We start from the raw sequence: 12,731 nt of genomic DNA on the forward strand, positions 1-12,731 counted from the left end.
TGTAACAACACACCTCCTAATCCAATTCCACTAGCATCACATTCAAGCTCAAAAGTCTTATTAAAATCAGGAAGTTGGAGTAAAGGAGCATGTGTCAAGTTATCTTTCAATACCGTGAAGGCTTCTTCCTGTGCGGTACCCCAAACAAAAGGCACCTCCTTCTTTGTAAGCTCGTTGAGAGGTGCAGCAATGGTGCTAAAATCTCTCACAAAACGCCTATAGAAACCAGCGAGTCCAAGAAAACTCCGCACTTGTGTGACCGTTTTGGGCTGCGGCCAACTCTCAATAGCTTCAATCTTGGCTTTATCAACTTCAATTCCTTGTGGAGTAACAACATAGCCAAGAAAAGATACTCGGTCGGTGCAAAAGGTGCATTTCCCAAGGTTACCAAACAAACGTGCATCACGTAGAGCAATAAAAATAGCACGTAAATGTTCCAAATGTTCTTCCAAAGATTTGCTATAAATCAGTATATCATCAAAACAGACTACCACAAATCGTCCAATGAAAGCACGTAAAACTTTGTTCATTAGTCTCATGAAAGTACTAGGTGCATTAGTTAACCCAAAAGGCATGACTAACCACTCATATAAACCAAACTTAGTTTTAAATGTTGTTTTCCATTCATCTCCCAATTTCATACGAATTTGATGGTATCCACTACGCAAATCAACTTTGGAGAATATTGTAGAGCCACTCAATTCATCAAGCATATCATCTAGCCTAGGAATAGGATGACGATAACGAATAGTAATATTATTAAGGGATAATTAGATTTATGCCCCTAGTTGTGTCCCACTCGTCTGTTTTACCCCTAATTCCCAAAAGTCACCGGTTCTGTCCAAGTCACTTTGCTCCTCTTATGCTTTTGCCCTTTGACCATTTGACCGTCAGTTTGAAAACTTCATAACTAATTCATACTAAATCAGAAAAATGCAAATAAGATACCAAATGTTCAGAAAAACATCACCTATATGTTAGTGTCACTTGCATTCATGAAAAAAGTGTTGGAAAGTGCACATCCGAGTTTTAGCTCTTTTGATACCACCATGAATAGTGAACTCTAAAAAATTCAAAAAAAATATGGTGGCGAAGAACAACAAATGTTCTAAGTGCTTGCCAAGTTTCATTAGGGAACGACATTCGTGGAAGTCGTGGCAAAAAAATAATCTATTTTGGAGTGCTGATTGTTTTTTTTGCCGCGGCACCCACGAATGTTATTCCCTGATGAAACTTGGCAGGCAATTAAAACATTTATCATTCTTTGCCACCAAATTTTTTTAATTTTTTTGAACTTTTTTAGATTTTACTATTCATGGTGGTAGCATAAGAGCTAAAACTCGGATGGGCACTTTCCAACACTTTTTTCATGAATGCAAATGACACTGACATATAGGTGATGTTTTTCTGAACATTTTGGTATCTTATTTGCATTTTTCTGATTTAGTATGAATTAGTTATGAAGTTTTCAAACTGATGGTCAAACGGTCAAAGGGCAAAAGCATAATAGGAGCAAAGTGACTTGGACAGAACCAGTGACTTTTGGGAATTAGGGGTAAAACAGACGAGTGGGACACAACTAGGGGCATAAATCTAAGTATCCCTATTATTAATGCCTCTACAATCAACACACATATGCGACGTACCATCCTTTTTAGGCACTAGTATAATAGGAACAGCACAAGGACTAAGAGATTCGCGTATATAACCTTTGTCGAGCAGCTCCTGTACTTGACGCATAATCTCCTTCATCTCCTCTGGATTGGTAGAGTATGGTGCACGGTTGGGTAGCGGTGCACCGGGAATTAAGTCAATTTGATGCTCAATCCCTCGAATAGGTGGTAATCCCGGTGGCACATCTTGTGGGAAGACGTCAGCGAACTCCTGCAAAATATTAGTGACTGCAGGGGGCAAAGAGGAAGACACGTCCTCGAATGAAAATAATGCCTCTTTGCACACAAAAGCATAGCAAACAGATTTGCTAAAAACTAGCTCATCAATATCAGATTTGGTGGCAAGTAAACATGCACTTTTCAATTTAATTTCAGAAGCAACACTAGATGGTTTATTATCAGGCTTCATTTGTTGCTCAAATTCTTTTGCCACAATCTGATTTTCACTCTTATTTTTCTCCTGTTTTGCTTTATTAGCTCTATGAATATCATCTTTCAAAATGGAATCAGGAGTCATAGGAAGCAAAGTAATATTTGTATCCTTATGAACAAGAGTATACTGATTGTTTCTACCATGGTGTACAGAATTTTTATCAAATTGCCATGGTCTACCAAGTAATAAGGAACATGCTTGCATAGGTACCACATCCCAATCAACATAATCAGCATATGTAGAGATACTAAAATGCACCCGAACAGTACGTGTTACCTTAACCTTGTCGCTATTGTTGAACCATTGGATGTAGTAAGGATGTGGATGTGGTCTTGTGGTGAGAGATAGCTTCTCCACCATCTCCATGCTAGCCAAGTTGTTGCACCTTCCTCCATCTATGATGACGCGAATAGAACATTCCTTCACAACTCCCTTTGTATGGAACAAATTATGCCTCTGATTTTGCTCAGCTTGTGTAACATGCACACTCAAAACACGTTGAGTAACTAAACATTCATACCTGTCAGCATCTTCAGCAGCCATGTATTGCGTCTCATGATCAGAATCATCTCCACCGTGTTCTTCATGTGTAATAAGAGCCAAAGTCTCCTCATCATAGTCACTAGCGGACTCATACCCACCATCCTCAGTAGCAATCATCACACGCTGAGATTTGCATTCTCTCGCAAAATGTCCTCTTCCCTTACAACGATGACAAATAATATCACTTGTGTGCCCTGTTTACGCCATGGAAGAAGAGCTCTGTGCAGGCCCGGCAGGTGTGCTCTTGGTAGATAGTGGTGGTTGTGCCTGCTTTCTTGTATCACGGTTGGAGGTGGCACCTGAAGGAGGTGATGGTGCAGTGGAAGTAGATGATGCACGTGGTGTCCATGATGAAGGTCGGCCTGCAGAAAAGTTAGTTCGCGCCAATGCCTGTCGATCCTGCACTTCACGTTCAGCTTTACAAGCAAGATGGAATAAACGAGTGATATTATTATAATCCTTATACCCTAGAATGGTCTGAATCTCTCTATTTAATCCACCCATAAAACGTGCAAGCATAGCTTCATTCTCCTCAACAATACCACATCTAATCAAGCCAGTTTGTAATTCCTGATAATATTCTTCTACAGAATTTTTTCCTTATCTTAAGCGCTGCAATTTTTGAAGTAATTCACGTTGATAATATGGTGGAACCCAACGAGTACGCATAGCAGTTTTCAAAGCAGCCCAAGTAGCTGGAACAGGATATAATCTACAATGTTCAGACCACCAAACACATGCAAAGCTAGTGAAAGCACAAACAGCAGCAGGAACACGTCTCTCCTCAGGATATTGTAAACATGTAAATCGTTGTTCAGTTTCTAACTCCCAAGTAAGATATATATCAGGAACATATCTACCCTCAAATGGTGGAATATTCAATTTCAGTTTAGGGAGATGGTCATGATCTCGTACCTGAGGGGGAGCCCTAACATTGCCATTATTTCCGTGTGGACGACCTGGTGGTTGTGGTGCTGGTGGTTGCACGTAGTTCTGATTTTGATCAACCTCATCCTCGTAATCTCCCGCATAATCATCCTCCTCCACATCAGCAGCAGGAGCCACAGAAGTATCAACAGCAGCACCAGCAGTTTGGCCAGGCTAAAGAGGGACACGACCCGCTCGGCGGAGGGCTGTTTCCCGACGTGGAGGTAGTCGTCGTTGTTGTTGTTGCAGAGGTGCGGCAGGTGCAGCCGGTGGTGGAAGACGCGCAAGCAGTTCATTAAATCTGTTATCGAGCTTTGTTTTGAACGTCTTCTCAAGGCTAGTGATCTTCTCCATGGCCTCTTCAAAATTGTTCAGCACATCTTGCACCTGGTTAGTCATCATTTGCTAAAACTTATCATGAAGCTCCTTGTTCGTTAAGTTCTCCCAGTCAATCTCGTCGGCTTGTGATCCTGGCATGGTTAGCAGCAATAGAAACACACAAAAATATGATCCTATAGACTACTAACAAGTGGTGGTGGTGGTGGGTGTCACAAATCCGTCAAGCAAATCTCAAATTCTTACCAGTTCTTACCCAGCAGCAGGCGGTGATCGGCAACCGATGTAGTCAAAACTCTCAAAGCTTGGATAGCGATTACCAGGGGAGTCAAACGCACGATGTAGATGTATGTGGAGCTGGGAAGGCTTATAATATGGTAGCAAAAAGGCTCAGCAATAATCAATTCAGAGATGCAAAGTTGAATAAACGCTCAACGACGGTACTGTGCTGGTCCTAGGCTAGACCGTACTAGAGACGCGAGCCTAGAACACTAACAAAATCATGGCGCTGCACGTAAACAAGGGAGGAGCACACTCTGATTTTTTTTCTTTTTTCACTTTTTTTTCACTTCTTTTTTCCTCTTTTTTTTCAAAGCAAGTACAGAAAAGATTATCCAAAGGCTCAGATTGGTTTGGATAAGATGAACTAACCCTAATATTTTTTTTGGCTTTTTCGTGGACTATAGGTATGAAGAACAGACTCGATCTAAACTACGAAAAACTGTAAAATCTCACCGAGCAACCTGGAAATCTGATACCACTTGATAGAGGCAAAGGTGTCTCGTCTTTCGATGAGATGGTGGCTATCGTTTTGGAGGAAGTCGACTTTGACGATCCGACTACGAATGTGCGAGGACGTCGCGCCTTAGAAATCGCTAAACCAACTCCGAGAGGTTATTGACCACGCCGGAGCACGATCAACCTGACCACGAAGGTCTGTTTCCTGCAGGCAAATGAAGAACAAGCAAGAAACTAAGATTGCAATCTGGATATTGCGAATATAAGAGGAAAGCTTTATTGATCAAGGTGGGTTCTGTGACGCCTTTGTCTGGTCATTGAACACAAACGAAGTACGCGAAGTTGCGGCTATGGCGAACTTTTAATCTAAACAAAACCTGAAGTCTAAACGATGCCCTAGGGGCTGTATATATGGAGGAAGAGGGGGGAACTTCGTGGCCCTTGGAGGAGGGGTCCGAAACCCACCCTAACTCTGGTTTCCCCACACATACGGACTCTAAAAACAGCCTATATTGAAGTATTTCGAAATTACATGGGCCTGGCCCAAAATAAGGTGACGCGGCACCTAGAATAGCCTCTGGACGAAAATTATGAAGTGGCATCTTGTATATTTCGTCCAAGGCTTCATGCACTCATTATGGTGGCTTCAAAGTCCTGAAATCATCACTTGAAACTCTGTTCTTGTCTCCCTTGCGCATGCCATCAACTCCATGCTTGTTCTTGCTCCAATGTTCATCCTTCTCCAAGCTAGGCCCTTCATTTGTAAGCAAAACAAATGTATCCAATTTAGGCAGCATCATATTCTCATGAACATTAGAACCATTACCAAGAAACGAAAGTACCTGGTAATTTAATTGGCGTGCGCGAGCTCTAGTAATCGGTCCAGTATGTATAGTAGCAGGGGTTGTGGGTGTAACAATGGTATAGATGTCCTCATCAGACCACTAAGCTAAAGCCCTAGATCACTACTCTCTTCTCATTTCTAACCCCTCTCCATTTTCTACTCTTTAGGATGGCGGATGCAAGGATTAAGTTCATGCAACCGGATGAAGACACCCCATTTGGACGCCACTTGAAGGAAGTTACTAAGTACCTAAACATTGGAATACCAAGCTTCACCGGGACCTACAACGCCACTTTACCAGAAGAGGGGCGCTGGATGATTCAAGTTCAAGTTCCAGGAAGGACGTTCACGCCAGTCACTGAGCCCATAGAGTTTTCTTTCGATGCACCAACCTGGAGTCTAGGAAAGAGTATGGCAGCTCACATTACCATGGGACGCATTGGAGAAGTTTACCACAATGACCTCAAGGATACAATCTACCGGATTTGTGGGCGCCGAGATGAGCAATGGGAGATGATCAGTACCAGGAAGGATAGATCGATTGCCTCTTTCATCCAGGAGTTAAACCAGCACATTCGATGCCAGGAGAACCAGATGTGCGTAGGCATGGCGGATTTGAAGAAGGCAATGACAAGGATCACGGAGCTGGAGGAAGAACTCAAGGCTACACGCGAGGATTATATGGAGGAAATCGTCGCACTAGTAGAGAAGAATGGCGACCTGACAAAGAAGCTAGGAGTTTTCATGGGAGACCCTGCGCCAGGAGGAGAAGATGATAGTTCCACTTGCTCGGAGAACTATATCATCATCGACGACACCGACTCGGACCCTGACGATAGCGATGATGACTATGTTGATGAAGCTGGAGCAGATATCATGGAGTCTTCGACCGATCAATTTTTCTAATCGACCACCATATCAGTAGTAGTATTCCACCATGTATATAGTATAGTCCAAACACTTTTGTAACGATAGTTCTAGACCGATTGTATGCCCTAGTTTGATTGATTGAGTGATATGTTTGTGTTTATCTCATGTGCATATGGGTAGTGTTTTCCCTCTAGACCTCATTCTATTCTGTTTTCTCATCTTTTCTAAACCCAGCAGATGACTCCGAGACGCGACAATGGATTTGCTTTCCCACCGGAGCTCACTCAGTTGATCCAGCAGCAGAATGCATTGATGCAGATACTAGTCCAGAATCAGAACCAGGGGAACAACAACAACAACCCACCACCACCCCCACCAGTTGACCACTTAGCCCGTTTTCTTAGGCTGAATCCGCCGGTGTTCTCCAGTAGCACCGAGTCGATTGTTGCAGAGGATTGGCTTCGCAAGATTGATAGGGAGTTGACCACTGTAGGATGCACAGATGCGGAGAGAGTGCGTTTTGCCGCACATCAGCTTGATGGACGCGCAACATCTTGGTGGGAGAATTTCATAGTCACTTACCCTATTGACACTATGACATGGGACCAGTTCCAGCAGGCTTTTCGCACTGCCCATGTTTCAGCAGGAGCTATGGCCATGAAGAAGCGTGAGTTTCGCAACTTACGCCAAGGAGGGCGCACTGTTGGCCAATATGTGGATGAGTTTAGTAAGTTAGCACGTTATGCCCCAGATGACGTCGCTACAGATGCAGCTAAGAAGGAGAAGTTTCTGGAAGGACTGAATGATGAGCTGAGCATGCAGTTGGTGGTGGCAAATTTCAATAACTACCAGGAGTTGGTGGATAGAGCTCTCATGCTTGAAGGGAAGCCGCAACAGATTGATAGCCGCAAGAGGAAGTATGGACATGGGAAGTATAATTCTAGAGCCCAGCAGAGACCCCGTTACACCCCGAACCCGGGAGGACTTGTTCATAACCATGGAGGCCACACTCATAATGGAGGAAGTTCACACAATCATGGTGGCCCCAAGAATGGTAATGGTAATGGAGGAAGCAGCAGACAGAACCGTTCCAACCCGGCAACACCCCCCAAGAAAGATCTAAGCCACGTTACTTGCTACAAGTGCCAGAAGACCGGACATTACGCAAATGAATGTCCTAAAGCTAAGAATGGAAACGACAATGGAAGCTCTGGGAAGAAGCCCAACCCTTTCAACAGGGGACAAGTGAACCGCGTTAACGTGGAGGAGGTTGAAGCCCAGCCAGATGCAGTAATAGGTAAGTTTTTGGTTAAGTCATTTACTGCAGTCATACTTTTTGATACTGGTACATCGCATTCATACATATCAAGGGGATTCGTGGATAAGTTTAAACTGCCAACCCAAGCCCTTAGGTCACCTATGTTAGTAACCTTGCCAGGAGCAGAGTATATGGCTAGCCTATGGTGTGATCAGTTACCATTAAGGATTGGTAACTACCTGTTTCCCTCGGACCTAATAGTATTGGAGTCACAAGGACTGGATGTGATATTAGGCATGGATTAATTATCGAAGTATGGAGGGAACATTGACAGCGCAAGTAAGTTGATTTTGCTTACCACCCCAGAGGAAGAAGGATCAAGTATGTATCCCGGCATGTGCCGAATAGAACCCAAGTAAATTCCTTGTCAGGAGTTGTACAGGAGGAAGTACCGGTGGTGAAGGATTTTCCGGATGTATTTCCAGAAGAGTTGCCAGGCATGCCACCGGATAGAGACATTGAGTTTTTGATTGAACTTTTGCCAGGCACAGGGCCAATATCTAAGAGACCGTACAGAATGCCCACAAAGGATTTGGAGAAAATTAAGAAGCAGATTAAGGAGTTACTGGATAAGGGATATATTCGCCCAAGTTCGTCACCTTGGGGATCACCAGTACTTCTAGTGGAGAAGAAGGATGGATCGTTAAGGATGGTTGTTGACTATCGTGGATTGAATGAGGTGACGATCAAGAACAAGTACCCACTGCCAATGATTAATGATTTATTTGACCAGTTGCAAGGAGCTAAAGTGTTTTCTAAGATCGATCTGCGATCAGGGTGCCACCAGCTGAAGATTCGAGAGCAGGATATACCTAAGACAACTTTTACAACGAGGTACGGGCTGTATGAGTACACCGTTATGTCATTTGGTCTGACTAATGCACCTGCCTATTTTATGAACATGATGAACAAGGTGTTTATGGAGTTTTTGGATAAGTTCGTCGTGGTGTTCATTGATGATATTCTGGTCTACTCTAAGAACGAAGAGGAACATAAAGAGCATTTGCGTTTGGTACTTGGGAAGCTCAGGGAACATCAGCTATACGCCAAGTTCAGCAAGTGTGAGTTTTGGCTGAAGGAAGTCGGATTCCTTGGACATGTTATATCCGGGGAAGGAATAGCAGTAGACCCCACCAAAGTTGTCACTGTGACAAATTGGGAGTCACCCACGACAGTTGGAGAGATCCGGAGTTTCCTTGGACTCGCAGGATACTACCGTAGGTTCATTCAGAATTTCTCAAAGATTGCAAAGCCTATGACGGAATTGTTGAAGAAGGACACCAAATTCAATTGGACTGAGGAATGTGAGGCCAGTTTTCAGGAGTTGAAAAGAAACTTGGTTACATCACCAGTGTTGATTCTACCAGATCAACGCAAAGATTATGAAGTGTATTGCGACGCTTCACGTCGAGGACTTGGAGCCGTACTTATGCAGGAGGGAAGAGTTGTTTGATATGCCTCACGACAGCTTAAACCCCATGAGTTAAATTATGCTACGCATGATTTGGAGTTAGCAGCCGTAGTGCATGCGTTGAAAACATGGAGACATTTTCTCATCGGAAACCATTGTGAGGTATACACGGATCACAAGAGTTTGAAGTATATCTTCACGCAGAAGGAGCTGAATCTCAGACAGAGGAGACGGCTAGAGCTCATTAAGGATTATGATATGAGATTGCATTATCACTGAGGAAAGGCTAACGTAGTAGCTGATGCGTTGAGCCGCAAGAGTCATGTAAATACCCACATGACCGGAGAGTTACCCAAGGAGTTAGCAGAAGACCTTTGCGAGCTGCATTTGGAGATAGTTCCAAGAGGTTATGTAGCAGCCTTGGAAATTCAGTCTACCTTGATGGATAAGATCAGAGAAGCTCAGAAGACGGACAAGGAGATTGCCGAGATAAAGGAAAGGATGAGTAAAGGAAAGGCTAAAGGATTTCGTGAGGATGAGCACGATACCTTATGGTTTGAGGACCGCGTATATGTGCCCAATGATCAGGAGACCAGGAAGTTGATTCTGCAAGAGGCCCATGATTCACCATATTCGATTCACCCAGGAAATACCAAGATGTATCTGGATTTGAAGGATAGTTTCTGGTGGACCGGAATGAAGAAGGATATTGCGGAGTATGTAGCAGTTTGTGATGTATGTCAGAGAGTGAAGGCAGAACATCAGAAGCCAGCAGGATTGCTACAGCCATTGCCTATACCCGAATGGAAGTGGGATAAACTAGGCATGGATTTTATCACGGGATTACCCAGGACTCGTTCAGGCTATGACTCGATATGGGTTGTAGTCGATCGTTTGACGAAAGTAGCTCATTTCATCCCCGTGAAGACCACTTACACCAGTGCTAAGTTGGCAAAGATATACATGACCAGGATCGTATGTCTGCATGGAGTTCCGAGGACCATTGTATCAGATAGAGGAACCCAATTTACTTCAAAGTTTTGGAATCAGTTGCATGAAACTTTGGGAACCAGACTAGAGTTCAGTACAGCTTTTCACCCGCAAATAGATGGACAGACTGAAAGAGTAAATCAGATTCTGGAGGACATGTTGAGAGCTTGTGCGCTAGACTATGGATATAGCTGGGACAATAATTTGCCTTATGCAGAGTTCTCTTATAACAACAGTTATCAAGCCAGTTTGAAGATGGCCCCTTTCGAAGCGCTGTACGGAAGGAGGTGCAGAACACCGTTGTTGTGGGACGAAGTTGGAGACCAACAGTTGTTTCGACCAGATTTGATTAAAGAGTCTGAAGAGAAGGTTAAGCTGATTCGCGATAGACTCAAGGTAGCCCAATCCAGGCAGAAGAGTTACGCGGATTCTAAACGCAAGGAGACAGACTACAAAGTCGGAGATAGAGTGTATCTTCGAGTATCACCACTTCGAGGAGTGAAGCGCTTTGGAGTTAAGGGAAAGTTAGCACCACATTTTGTGGGACCATAGAGAGTTTTGGAACGTATGGGAGAAGTTGCCTACAAGTTGGAATTACCCGAAGGATTGTCCGGAGTTCACGATGTCTTCCACATTTCTCAGTTGAAGAAGTGCCACGCGGAGATGGCTGATATTCCTCTAAGAGATACAGTGCCGCTAGAAGCGATACAGTTGGATAGTGATTTGACATATGAGGAGAAACCAGTCAAGATACTCGAGTTTGCCAGCCGAGTTACACGCAACAAAGTAATCAAGTTCTGCAAAGTTCAGTGGAGTCACCATACCGAGGATGAAGCCACTTGGGAACAAGAGGAAGACCTATGGAAGGATCACTCTCACCTATTTTTTAGCCAACCCGAATCTCGAGGGTGAGATTCATCTTAAGGGGGGTAGGTTTGTAACATCCCAAATTTTCAATTTGGAATGTAATACATTAGATCATCATTGCATACCATATTTTATTGCATTTTGATTTCATCCTAGAAATTCCACACAACTCAAGGACCCACGGAGAGAGTTGGGGATTTCAATTTATTTCATATTCGAGTTTTTCTCGAATTTTTGAAAAGAGGATCGTTTGATTTTAATTATTTTTCTCTGAAATATTTCTTTTATAAAAGAATAAAAGAGAGAGGATAAAATGACTTCCTCAAAATAAAGAAATATCAGAGATTTAATATTAAAATCAAATAAGATTTTTATTCAGAGTTTTATCGGTATTTTATTTGAATTAGGAAAAATATGTGTTTTTCAAAATTGCATTTTAGGCCCAAATAAATGTTCACCTTGTCCGGCTTATTTTTAGAAGATGGGGAAAACTTATTTCGGGATTTTTGGAGTCCGTTTAGTATTTCTTTTCTTTCTTTTTCTGCACGTCAGAATTATTTAAAAAAAAAGTCAAACCGACTTCGGGCCGTACCCGAGCGGGACTCCGCCCGGGGGGCCTTTATAAGCCGCCCCGCCCCGAGCCGCCGAAGCCCACCAGTGCCGCCAGCCCGCCCCGCGCCCGAAACACTAACCCTAGCCGCCGCCGCCCACCGCCGCCGCCGACCCTCCACTCGCGCCGCCTCGTCGGAGCTGCCAGAGGTAGCCGCCCGCCGCCGCCGCCGGTTTTCTTCGGAAAACCATACGGTTTTTTTAAGAACAGCGGTTTTTTTAGATCAGTTTTTTTTCGGATTAGTTATATAGCGAACGCTCGTTCGTTCATTCTTTTTAACGAACAGTTTTCACCGTTTGACCACAGACAACGAACGCTCGTTCGTTAGCCTGTTCGTCAGTTTTTCTTTTTCTCGGATTTTCCACGATTATTTTCGATCGCGATTTCTGATCCGATTTTCGTTCTAGTATAACTTTTCGCTCGTTTATCAGAATCAGGCGATTCAAGCGCCTAGAGTTTCGTCTCGAAACCCTCTTTCTATTTAACCAACTTGAACAACATTTTGCTACTGTAAAATTTGACTTTAGTTCAAATTATTAAACGAAGCTTGTTTCTTTCGCCGTTTGAGTTTTGTTGTTTTGTTTGATTTGATTCTTTTTGCAACCCGGAGTTCTTAAGTTGAACTTTCTGGTTAGATCTTTTATTTGAGTTTTACCCGTGCTCTTGCTTGATTGCTTATTGTATGCTTGTTTGTTTGCGATAGAGTACCCGGAGTGCAAAGTGTGCTACTACGAGTCTCTAGGTTTCGCGGATCATCAGCAAGGCAAGTAACACTTTGATCATACCTCGTACTACCCAGTTTTATTGCATTAGATCAATCCTCAAACAATTGCATGGTTAGGATCTGAATTAAATTGTGGTTTGGGAAGTAGATGAGGTAGTACCTATTCACCTGTTTATTATCAAACCTTGGGAGTTACTTCTACACTATGCTTATATTGCTATGCTATGCTCGTAGACGTGGATTGGGTTTGAGTGTATCCATGACAGTTGTGAGATTGTTAATTAATGGTTCAACTTAAGGTGGCAATTTAAATACACATCTGGGTGGATTGAGGCACCTGGGGAATCCAGTGATTGCCTGTTTTCTTTTGGAAATCTTGGGGTACCGTGTGATTCTCCTATGGACTGCCACCCAGGCTCAAAGGGATCATGAGATTATTCATACTAG

Source organism: Aegilops tauschii, chromosome 4, assembly GCF_002575655.3.
Source record: "Aegilops tauschii subsp. strangulata cultivar AL8/78 chromosome 4, Aet v6.0, whole genome shotgun sequence".
In the NCBI taxonomy this organism is placed as follows: Eukaryota; Viridiplantae; Streptophyta; class Magnoliopsida; order Poales; family Poaceae; genus Aegilops; species Aegilops tauschii.